Below are 12,331 nucleotides of genomic sequence, written 5' to 3' on the forward strand. Positions count from 1 at the left end.
ACCCATCCTCTCAAGGTAGGAATACATTTATTTATCACCTCCACCATCTTAGATAGGGATCACTTGAGAATTCTTGGCTTGCACAACCTCTTGATTACCCTTGTGACTGAAGTTAGGGTGCTGCCTCCAACTTGGGTTATATGTGCTCCCATAGTTAGCCTCAAAATTGTTCCTTGCCCCTTGATTATGTTGATAATTGTAGGGCCTTTGTTGTTGATACACAGCCCCAACATCTTGAGCATGCATGCAATTAGAGGTGACATGCATTGTGGAATTGCATATACCAAAAATAGGAGCCACTAAAGCATTAGACATAAAAGCAATTTGAGCTTGTGGAGGATTGGAAATAGACATCTTGAGAAAATCCAATTGAGAGTAGATATCCTCCAATTGGAAATTAGCAATAGAAGATTGGCCCACTTGGTGAACACCCCTTGCATCTCTTGAGCTATATTGTTGGTTATTATTTGCAAGCTTTTCTAACAAGGTCCATGCATCATCCGGTGGAAGATCCAATAGAGATCCATTTGCAGCAGCATCTATGGTCTCTCTATCATGAATTTACAACCCCACATGGAAATAATCAATGAAGAACTCCTTGCCCACATTTAGGTATGGACACTTTGCTAGTAACTCAAGAAACCTCATCCAATACTCATAAAGAGATTCTTGAGGGTGTTGTTGAATCCCCATGATTTGCTTCCTTAGTTGAGAATACTTGGTTGCTGGAAAATATTTTTCAAGGAAGCAATTTTGCATCTCCACCCAAGAATTGATGGTCCTTATGGCAAGAGTATTGAACCATGTGATTGCTTTGTCCTCAAGAGTAAAATAGAAGACCTTGAGCATCAAATTCTTCAAGTTTGCTGTGGGAGGCTTCATGGTTGAACAAACCCTCTCAAGTATTTGAAGATGCCTATTAGGATCCTCACCTGCAAGGCCATAGAATTTTGGCAAAGCATTAATCAATGAAGGTTTGATTTCATACTCATTTTGTTCTTGTAAATTCAAAAACAAGCCACTAGGTCTAAATGTGTCAGTGGGTGTTACCATCTCTCTAATACTCCTCCTAGCAGGTATTTCATATTCATTACCATGCAATCTATCAGCCATACTGTCCAAAATCATAGAATTATCAACTATGATGTTTGGAAGAGAAGAAGATGCTAAGAACTCTAAGTATTGATCTTTAAATTCAATATAATTTTTACCAAGTTCTTTGCAAGTCCTACAAGACATATAAATCTCAGAACACCACAGAAATAGCACTGGACCAAAGAAAAATCAAAAAAATCAAAAAAAGGAAAAAATTTTGAAAACTGGCAGAATTGAAACACACTGAGACAGTATTTTTGTAAAATTTTTCGAACGTGAAAAAGACAAAATTAGCAAAAACTCAAAACTAAAACTTTAAAGCTAAAACACTGAATTAAATTTAGGAATTTTTATAAACAAAATTTCCAAACAGGGAAAGAGATATGCTCATCCAAAGTTAGCCCTGTCTGCCTGGAGTGTCACTGGGAGTCAGCAGTGGACCTTATGTGCTTGTTCAGTGCACAACTCTTTGGTCCTGAATCAAATTGAGCTGAAATTTTTACCTAAAACTTTCAAAACACAGAAGGTTATACAGTTTCAAGCAAAAATTCGCAGTCAATTCTTCCCAGTTTTTTTTCGAATTAGGGTCAGCAGCACTGGAAATTCCAGTGAACCCTATTTCAATCAAGCAAAAATTCAACCAACTTAATGGCCGAATTAGCAATTGTCTTCAAGAGAAAAAATGTTTCTAAGATAACTAGGAACACAATGAAACAAGAATCAGCTCAAAATGATATGTCTAGCAAAAATTATACCTATCCAAATTTCGTGTAAAATTTCTGGGCAGAGCAAATTCTCACAGCTTGCTGGCACTTGAGCTAACCTTGATAGATTTGGCTTGCACGTCCAGAATCAATAATATGGTGACTATATCTAGTAGCAAACAGACCAAATAAGTGATCAAATGCTTAGAAAGCACAAGTCAGCCACCACAATACAAATTCCAGAATTAAGCCAAAATGCAAATCAAGTTAAAACAGCAATTGAAACCATAATTAGTATGGCTAGTTGCTCCCCGGCAACGGCGCCAATTGATAAAACCCTAATTCGCTTTAGGCCATCAATGAAAACTAGAATGTAGTCGGGAGCATTCTAGGTCATCTCCCAAGAGAGTAATGCACACAAATTATGGTTCAATTGTCAACAAATTAAGGGAATGAAGATATGTTTCAGCTATGTCTAAAATACAAGAACTAAATGTTTGTAATTTTCTGATTTAAATGTGTTGATGTGAATGAATGAGATGATGAGCTCAAGTTAGAATCCCTTGTGACAATTAGCTTAATGACAATCCTTGAATTCCAGAATTGCAACCACACATGTAATGATAATTAGCTTAATGAAAAACACTCTAAAACCTTTAAAGTGTTGTGAAACATTGCATCCAATGATCATTATGAATTTAAGCTAAGTGGAGTGAAATTGACAATGTAAATCAGCCTTGTTCATAGCCATTCAATTCAGACCAAATTAAATGGCAGAAAAACTTCTCAAACCAAATTCATATAAACATATATGGATCTAGCTTGAAATATGGAGAAATCTGAACAAGAACATCAAGAACATATGAACACATTTAAGAACACTCAATTGAATTCATACATTCCAGAACTGAAATACAAAATCAATATCAATCCAACATCCACAACTTCAATCTAACATGTAATTGGAATCAAAATCACAATCCAACCTGAACAATAATTTTGAATCCTTGAAAGAAAATAGAAGAAATTGTAGAATTGAAATTACAAATGAGGAAGCCAATTCTGAAAATAAAGACACAAAACGAAATAAATTCTAAAAAGACAATTAAAAAGGAAGAAAATGAGAATTTAAGCCCAAAAGTCCAATCAAGCATCTTAAAGTCTCAAACCATCCACCAAATAATATTATTAGGGTCTAAATAGTCAATGTGTGAAACATAGCTAAAAATCAGGAAACAAACCCTAATATGCACTATTTAGTACCAAAAACCAAGTGTATAACATGTAAAATATGAAGTAGATCACTAGCAAAAATTATACCTATCCAAATTTCGTGTAAAATTTCTAGACAGAGTAAATTCTCCCAGCTTGCTGGCACTTGAGCTAACCTTGACAGATTTGGCTTGCACATCTATAATCAATACTATGGTGACTATATCCAGTAGCAAACAGACCAACAAGTGATCAAATGCTCAGAAAACACAAATTAGCCACCACAACACAAATTCCAGAATTAAGCCAAAATGTAAAACAAATTAAAATAGCAATTGAAACCACAATTTGTATGGCTTGTTGCTCCCTAAAAATGGTGCCAATTGATGAACCCTTTAGTCGCCTTAGATTATCAAATTTTACTAGAATGTAGAAGCGAGTATTCTAGGTCATTTCCCTAGAGAGCAAAGCATACAAATCATTGTTCAAATGCCACAAATTAATCTGAATTTTTCAAGTGACTAAACTAATTCTATAATGCAACAATAAATGTTTGTAAAATTATATTTTAGTTGTAATGAAATGGATGATGATTATGGTGAGTCCAAGTCAGATTTCCTAACATTAATCATTGATTTTCAGAATTATAACATCGTAAACTTTCTTGATTAACCTAAAATGAGACACTTAGAAACCTCTAAGTGTGGTGCACCATTAGACTCAATGGACACTAATGAATCTAAGTCAATGAACTTAGAAATTAACACTATATTCAGCCTTGTTCTACACAAGTTTTAGACCAAAACTAGTGGAAGAAAAATAGCTTAAGTCAAATTTATATAACCAATATGGATATAACTCAAGTCTACACAAGAACTTGAACAAGAATCAGTAAGAACTTATGAAATAACCCTAGAACATCAAGGTAAATCATAAATTCCAGAACTGAAAATAGCATAAAATCTAAATTCCTTAACTAAACATAGGTTCAAAATTGAATCCTCAAAGAATCAAAATAAGAACATGAAATCAAGAAAATAAACACAACAATTACAAATCTAGAAATCTCATAATGTCAAGTCATCTTTCTTGAAGCTCTAAATGATCAGCCTCTCATGCTCTTCCTTTTCACTTGAATCAGACCTTGAGAAGCCTCCATAAATGTATGAAGATGAAGATGAAATCTGGAGATAAATGTGTGCTGGAGGATAAGAAGAAAATGGACGAAATTTTGGAGGAGAGTGAAGGAAAAATTCAATGTAAATGAAGGAAAAAGGAGAAGAAATGATCTGGACAGTGAGAGGATGAGAAAATGGCATGATCTGGACAAGAAGATGAGAGAACTGAATCTAGATAATTGGAGAGTGAATATGAACGAAAATTGAGAGAGAATATGGCTGAAGTGAGAGAGTGGGATCTGAATTATGAGGCCCCAATCTGAAAATTCAGCTTATGTATGTGTGAATAATGTGAAGGTGATGAAACCAAAGTGAGTGGTGATAAAAACAAGGAAAATCCAGATCTGAAGTTGGTTAATTTCCAGCCGGAAAATGGAATTAATTGGCTGAAATTCAAACTGAATCTGGTGCCTCACAACTGAATGAATGAGCATGGGAAATGTGAGTTGATGCATGGACAAAAACGTGATTCCCCTTAGCTTGCTTCAGTTCCACGTGAGTTTCATGCATTTCAGACTAAATCATGCCTAAATTGCTCTTTGATTGCCTCATGATGATGTCAGCTATTGCTTCCCATGTGACCAGCTTGAATTCACGTCTGAATTGCTCCCATTTCTCATGATGATGTCATGCAATGAATTCTTAGATCAGGTCTACACCTCACGCACATTTGCTCATGCCTTGCCCATTATTTATTTAATTTCCTCAACAAATTTCTGAAATTAGGCTTGCCAACTCAACATTAATTAAATCTGAAAATGACACCATTCAGCCCTTCATGTGCTCTTGACCTCTCCAAAATTGTTGACCAAGTCTTTGCTCCTTGATTCCAAGATTGCCCTCACACAAATCTGAAAATAAAAACACAATACTACATAAATTCTAAAAAGAAAAATTAAAAAGGAAGAAAATGAGAATTTAGGCCCAAAAATCCAATCAAGTATCTTAAAAGTCTGAAACCATCCACCAAATAGCATTATTAGGGTCTATGTAGTCAATGTGTGAAACATAGCTAAAAACCGAGAAACAAACCCTAATATGCACTATTTGGTGCCAAAAACCAAGCGTATAACATGCACTATTTGGAGAAGAAATGATCTGGACAGTGAGAGGATGAGAAAATGGCGTGATCTGGACAAGAAGATGAGAGAACTGAATCTAGATAATTGGAGAGTGAATATGAACGAAAATTGAGAGAGAATATGGCTGAAGTGAGAGAGTGGGATCTGAATTATGAGGCTCCAATCTGAAAATTCAACTCATGTATGTGTGAATAATGTGAAGGTTATGAAACCAAAGTGAGTGGTGATAAAAACAAGGAAAATCCAGATCTGAAGTTGGTTAATTTCCAACCGGAAAATGGAATTAATTGGCTGAAATTCAAACTGAATCTGGTGCCTCATAACTGAATGAATGAGCATGGGAAATGTGACTTGATGCATGGACAAAAACGTGATTCCCCTTAGCTTGCTTCAGTTCCACGTGAGTTTCATGCATTTCAGACTAAATCATGCCTAAATTGCTCTTTGATTGCCTCATGATGATATCAGCTATTGCTTCCCATGTGACCAGCTTGAATTCACGTCTGAATTGCTCCCATTTCTCATGATGATGTCATGCAATGAATTCTTGGATCAGGTCTACACCTCACACACATTTGCTCATGACTTGCCCATTATTTATTTAATTTCCTCAACAAATTTCTGAAATTAGGCTTGCCAACTCAACATTAATTAAATCTAAAAATGACACCATTCAGCCCTTCATGTGCTCTTGACCTCTCCAAAATTGTTGACCAAGTCTTTGCTCCTTGATTCCAAGATTGCCCTCACACAAATCTGAAAATAAAAACACAATACTACATAAATTCTAGAAAGAAAAATTAAAAAGGAAGAAAATGAGAATTTAGGCCCAAATGAAGCTATAGATCCTTGCTGGGAAGTCTGATTTTTTACCCTGCCTATATACCTCAGGGCATTACTCCTCTGATTGGATCCCCTAGATTGGGAACCCTTCTAGAAGCTCTTCTTCATACTTCCTCCAGTATTGTACCTCCCAGACATACTCAGGTTAAAACCTAACTTCTTACTCACTCTGCCCATAGGGCCTATGTAAGAAGAGAATCTCCCTTGACCATCTCTCTTCTTCTCTTCTACCACTCTACTCCTTCTGGCTATAGCTCTAAACTTGTTGCACATAACCTCGAAGGAAGTAATATCAAAGGTAGCTAACTGCTGGCTGAATTTAGGCCTCATCTTTATCAAGAAACTACTCAACCTTCCAATGTTCATCATCATGACAACTCAAGTGGGTAGAGTACTTGGATAGCTCATTAACTTTGCTATAAACTCCTCCTCATTCATATTTCCTTGTTGGAGTTTATGAAATTCTACCTCTTTCTTTGCTCAAAATGAGGCTAGGAAGTAGTAGGTGAAGAACCGTCTCTTGAACTCTATCCAAGTCAACTGCAAGCCATCCACCGGCCTCACACTTTCCCAACATTGCTTTGTTGTGTCCTCAAGCATGAAAGTGACTAAGAGGACCTTCTACTCAATCGTATAAGTTATAACTAAGAAGATAGTCTCAAGTCTGTTGATCCACTTTTCAGTTGCTCTATCCTCCATAAAACCCTCAAAAGAAGGAGTGTCATACCTGAAAAATGTGACATTGATGGCGCACAAGTGGAGGTTTCGGCCTTTAGGGGGGACCGGATGGAATAAGAATCGCAACCAAATTTTCAAGGTAAATCTTAGGAAACCAATTAAAGGAGGATAAGGTTGGTTTGCAAAAATAGAAAATAGGTTCGAGAGTCAACTGAGTGTAGGGAAGGTGTTAGGTATCCTACAACACCTATTCATAAGAACGGTTACTTAAAGTTTGTTGTGCAATATTAATATAGTTATAGTGTTTTCGTCTCTGGTTTGAATGTTGTCTATGCTCTGTTTTTCTTTATTTTTATGCCTTCGTCTCTTTCTCGTTCATTCTCACCTCTAGGAGCAAAAATCTAGTTCCCTTCTAGATCTTTATGTGAGAGATCCCTTTATTATTGAAGCTCAGGCTCTTCCTCTTATCGTGCACATCTTTTATATTTCTTTCTTCGTACATGAGTCTAGTGTTTCTGCTATGTCTGCCGCATGTTCTATTATTTTCGTCTGTTGGCCGAAAGTGTATGTGTGTGCTTGTTCTGCTCTTTGCTTCTTTGTACATGATCATTTGCTCTCTCTCTCTCTCTCTACATTTCCATCTGCTGTGTGAGTACTACTTTTCTACTATGCGTGTGTTTCATGTGTTTCGTGTTTGCCTCCCTGGTCTATCCGCAAGAAGCCTCTTAAGGCTATGATGAATCGCTGAGGGATGATCAGCGTTTCATCCAACCTATTACACACACACACACACACACATATATTTTGCTTCTAATGTTTTTTTTAAATTAGATTAACATATATATATATATATATATATATTTAAAATGAAAAATAAGACTTAAGAGGAGAAAAGTTAACTCTTAAAAGTTGACTCCTAATATTTTTGAATGGTTGGGATAATTTAGAAGAGATTTTTCAAGATTTAACCTTCTTTTTATTTTGTTGAATTATTTTTTTTGAAAATATAATCCTAAAAAAGGATTAAACTTCATTTTTATATTTTTATATATTTTTTTGTTATTTATTATTATTTTTATTAAATTTAAAAAATGACAGGACAAAATACAATATTCACAAGGTAGATTCAACCTCGTGAATTGCTTCAAAGCCATATCAATAGAGCCTTCCGACTCACTCATCCTAGGCCGTACTAGTCGCACCGGACTCTCAGGAATGCTTTCCTCATAGTACTCTTCATCTCTGTGTCTATGCATCTCAGTGTGTGCACATCATTTTGAGCTTCCTCTTGGTCAACCCCAACTCTCTCAACTGTCCTATTGCTCTCCCCAGATCTTCTTCTGAGGATCTCGTTATAACCATCCATTCTCCTATGGATGTCTATCATCATACGCCTCAGTTCATTTAGGGCATTGTCTTTGTTACCCTGTTGAGGTCCTGGTTGTTGCTCTTAGTTCACCGATTCTTGCTCCGATCTTTGTACATTCTCTAGTGCATTTCCTATGTTTGTGGCTCTTGCTTGCACCACCATAATCTCCCCTCCTAAGGATGGAAGCAATCCTAAAATGGAAAAAAGGAGTTAGCACTAGCTTGATGAAAGAAATAACTAGTGTAATAGGATATTACCAATTCTCTATATGCAATGCATAACAAATCTTAACCATAATTTTGCACACACCACAGACCAGCTCTCAAAACTAGAGAAACTGATACCAAGTTGAAACATTCTCACTCCACTAAACATAATTAACCAATATAACACCTGGTAATCAGAGACTTAATTCAACAAGATGATTACCAAGGTTCAATTCAAAAGTAAGGGATCCTAAGTTTTTAAATAAAAATGAGTTTAGATCAATCAAAATCTTTTATACCAGAGTAAAAATAAGTTACAGAAGCATGAAATACCTCAAAGGAGTAAAAGAAGTCAAAAATAGTTGAAAAACAAAACATGTGCTATGATACAGGGTAATGCGTCACGGCTCGTGCACGCTGCGCCGCAGCTTATTGCTCTCTGTGCCATGAGCTGTGACGTGTTTCACAAAATTTCTACTGATTCTACTATCAAAACTTCTGACTCACCCCGATTCTCCATTTGACATCTAAATGACGTGATCTAGGTGTCTACAGAAAGCTTTTTACATGAACTAGCTAATGGCATGAGTTTCACTTCCAAAACAAGTTATACTAGGAAGTTGGACACCCAAACACATTTCAACCACTTTTTTTTAACATCAAATGGGTGTCCAAAACTCTCAACATATGCCCAAAGCTTTTTCTAACACCTGAACCATGTCCAATGGACAACATGTCACAAGCACTGAAAAATTAGTATAATAAAACCTCACTCCTCAACCCCATTTTACCAAAAACAAAGGGGGAGGTAATTTGTCATTATATTTCACCCAAATCATTTAAAACATGTTCAAATCAGTATTTTTACACTTGTACTAGTATTTTGGCCCTATAAAAATATATATATATATATATATCAACATATACAAAGACTAAAGGCCCAAAATACACATCTAACATTTTTAACAACAAAATAATGCAAGTATGATGGCATGCATCCTAGATTTGGCAATTCATATACTATTGCACAATTAAATCTAAACTACATGCAGACAATAGGAATATGCTAATTCCCCACCTCTTTAGCCTTCTTTCTCTTAAGACTAGAGCTAGAGCCTAAAAATGTTAAATGAAGGGGGTAAGTCTAGCCACTAAATAATCAAGGTTAAACCTACCCTATGCAGTTATATATCAATTATAAACTAAATACATGCACAAGGAAAACAAGTATGTAAAACATGCTAGCATATATCATATCTTATTATTTATCATTAAATAACTTCTTTAACTCTCATAACTAGGCACATTGTCACCATATTCTTAGATATGTGACATGACACATACTCATGTGACTTGCCACCACTTAACACTTATGACATGCCATATATTTAATTAGGCAATGATTAACCAACCTTATATCTTCCTTATTTCCTCAAACTAAAACCATGGGCTATAACATTGATTAGGGCTCCGTTCATGTGACTGGACTACCCAAACTCACTAATTGTGAGGTGTGACCTAGCCATAGATCACAGGACTCACTCTCAGACCATGGCTTCCCCATTCTTGAATCCCTGGGGTGTCTCATACCCTAAGCTATTCTCCTCATTAAACCAGTGGAGATAGCTAGGTTCTAGTCCCTTGACAAATTATAGGACAAGGCTATACCCCTGTGCATCGAAGGGTAGCCTAAATACCATATAGATTTTCTCTACTCCTAATCCCTAGGCGAACTCCCACCACTAATCATGCCATAATTAATACTCACTCGTTTTCATTTTTTTTGCTTTCATATACTCATTATTACAACAATCACGTTGGGCTCACGACCATATGCTACCCAAGAATGTATTCTCATCATTTTCTCAAAATCCATTTCTCATTAACACACATCGATCTCTCATAATCATCACATTCATTTTTCTAAAGACATATGCAAGTTCATATTCAAAAACATCTAATTCATGTTAGGCATTTGCATTTCAAATCAAAATAACTTAATGCACATTTAATTTTCCATATGCTCATAAAAAATTAGCACATACTTTTCACATTGAAAATTAACCCATGCATGCCACACTCACAATAGAAATCCATTTATAATTAATTAATATATGACTACCTAAAGTAAAGTTTCCCCCGATTACCTCAAACCTTTGAGAGGTCAAAGGTTTATCCCTCAATTTAGTAGCTTTCAAGCCCAAATTCCCAAGTCAAATAGGTGACTAAGAGCTAAAACTACAATCAACCAAGTTGAATTTCATCAACATAACCAACTCAAGCATTTACACTCTCAATCCTCTACCTCTAAATTGCCCAATGTTTACTCTACATGTGTTGGAGCCTATTTATTGGATTTAATAATTACCTTTAGCCCCTAGTAGGATTAATGAGCTATTAAATCCCCATTAGTGGCATTATAAACTTCCAACCACCTATAATAAATGAGATTTTTAGATATTAATGGTGCCTAACAACCTAAGACACCAAAACTCATTATACCTAGGTTTAGATACTCTAATCTACTCCTATTAACTCCATTTGAGTCAACAAATTTAGACTTATACCCCATATGAACTGCAATCACCATCCTCATCTAAACCCTAACTCAAATCCTTGAGAAGATGGAAGAGGAAAGGAGAAAAGGGCTTAGAAATCTTACCTTAGATGATTTAGAGCTTATAACCTCCTCAAATTCTCATCTAAGTCATGCCGTAGCAAAGCATTGGTGTGTCTCTCCATTTCCTCTTTTCTTTCTCTCTATTTCTGTCTCATTTTACTTCTAATAAATTGTAGCAAATGGCCATGTGCCATGGGAAATGCACAATGTGCCACAATGTATGGCACAGAGAGCTCCTCCCTCGCTCAGAAATGTTTGTGCACCACTACGGACGATCTCCACGCTATGGCATGTGGTACAGCAACATCAACTCTTCCTTTTCTTCTCCTTTTGATGCCCGAGTGGCTTGCCTTGATACCGCACCCACAACTAGGGCTGAAATACCATTAAATATGATTATTAGACCTCTTTGGTTACACATACCACTTCAACTTACTTAATTACCCTAATTAAGTTTAATAAATCAAGGGATTAAAAGTTTAGATGTTACACAAGTAGAAGGATGTTGGAAATTGTACCTTAGGGCTAATCATTGTACTATGCACATTGTTATGCACATTGTACTCTTTCAAGTACTATGCGTGTTCAATAAGATAACTATATCCCTGGACAAACTATAGTGATTGTCCTAAATGTCCTTGATTAGTCATCTATAAGGGATCATAGATGAAACAAGACTAGTATGACTTTGATTAGTTATAGAGATATAAATAAAAGTCATAGGCACTTGAAAGAGTACAAGGCGCTGGACTGACCCGCTATGAGAAAGCTGCATGATACAAGTCATAAGCTTATCTCATATGTAACTATATCACTAAGCTCTTTGACCTAAGATCATCATGGATTCCTACATGATAACCTCTGAACTTTTGACCTAGTCAAAGGTCACCTTTGATCGGGTGATTGATGAACCCTTTAGTCGCCTTGGGTTATCAAATTTTACTAGAATGTAGAAGTGAGTATTCTAGGTCATTTCCCTAGAGAGCAAAGCATACAAATCATTGTTCAAATGCTTACAAATTAATCTGAATTTTCAAGTGACTAAACTAACTCTATAATGCAACAATAAATGTTTGTAAAATTCTGTTTTAGTTGGAATGAAATGAATGATGATTATGGTGAGCCCAAGTCAGATTTCCTAACATTAATCATTGATTTCCAGAATTATAACATCATAAACCTTCTTGATTAACCTAAAATGAGACACTTAGAAACCTCTAAGTGTGGTGCACCATTAGACTCAATGGACACTAATGAATCTAGGTCAAGTGAACTTAGAAATTAACACTATATTCAGCCTTGTTCTACACAAGTTTCAGACGAAAACTAGTGGAAGAAAAACAG

The sequence above is a fragment of the Prosopis cineraria genome, unplaced genomic scaffold (assembly GCF_029017545.1).
Source record: "Prosopis cineraria cultivar Desert tree isolate PC_DT_omini unplaced genomic scaffold, ASM2901754v1 PC5, whole genome shotgun sequence".
NCBI classification, from domain to species: Eukaryota; Viridiplantae; Streptophyta; class Magnoliopsida; order Fabales; family Fabaceae; genus Prosopis; species Prosopis cineraria.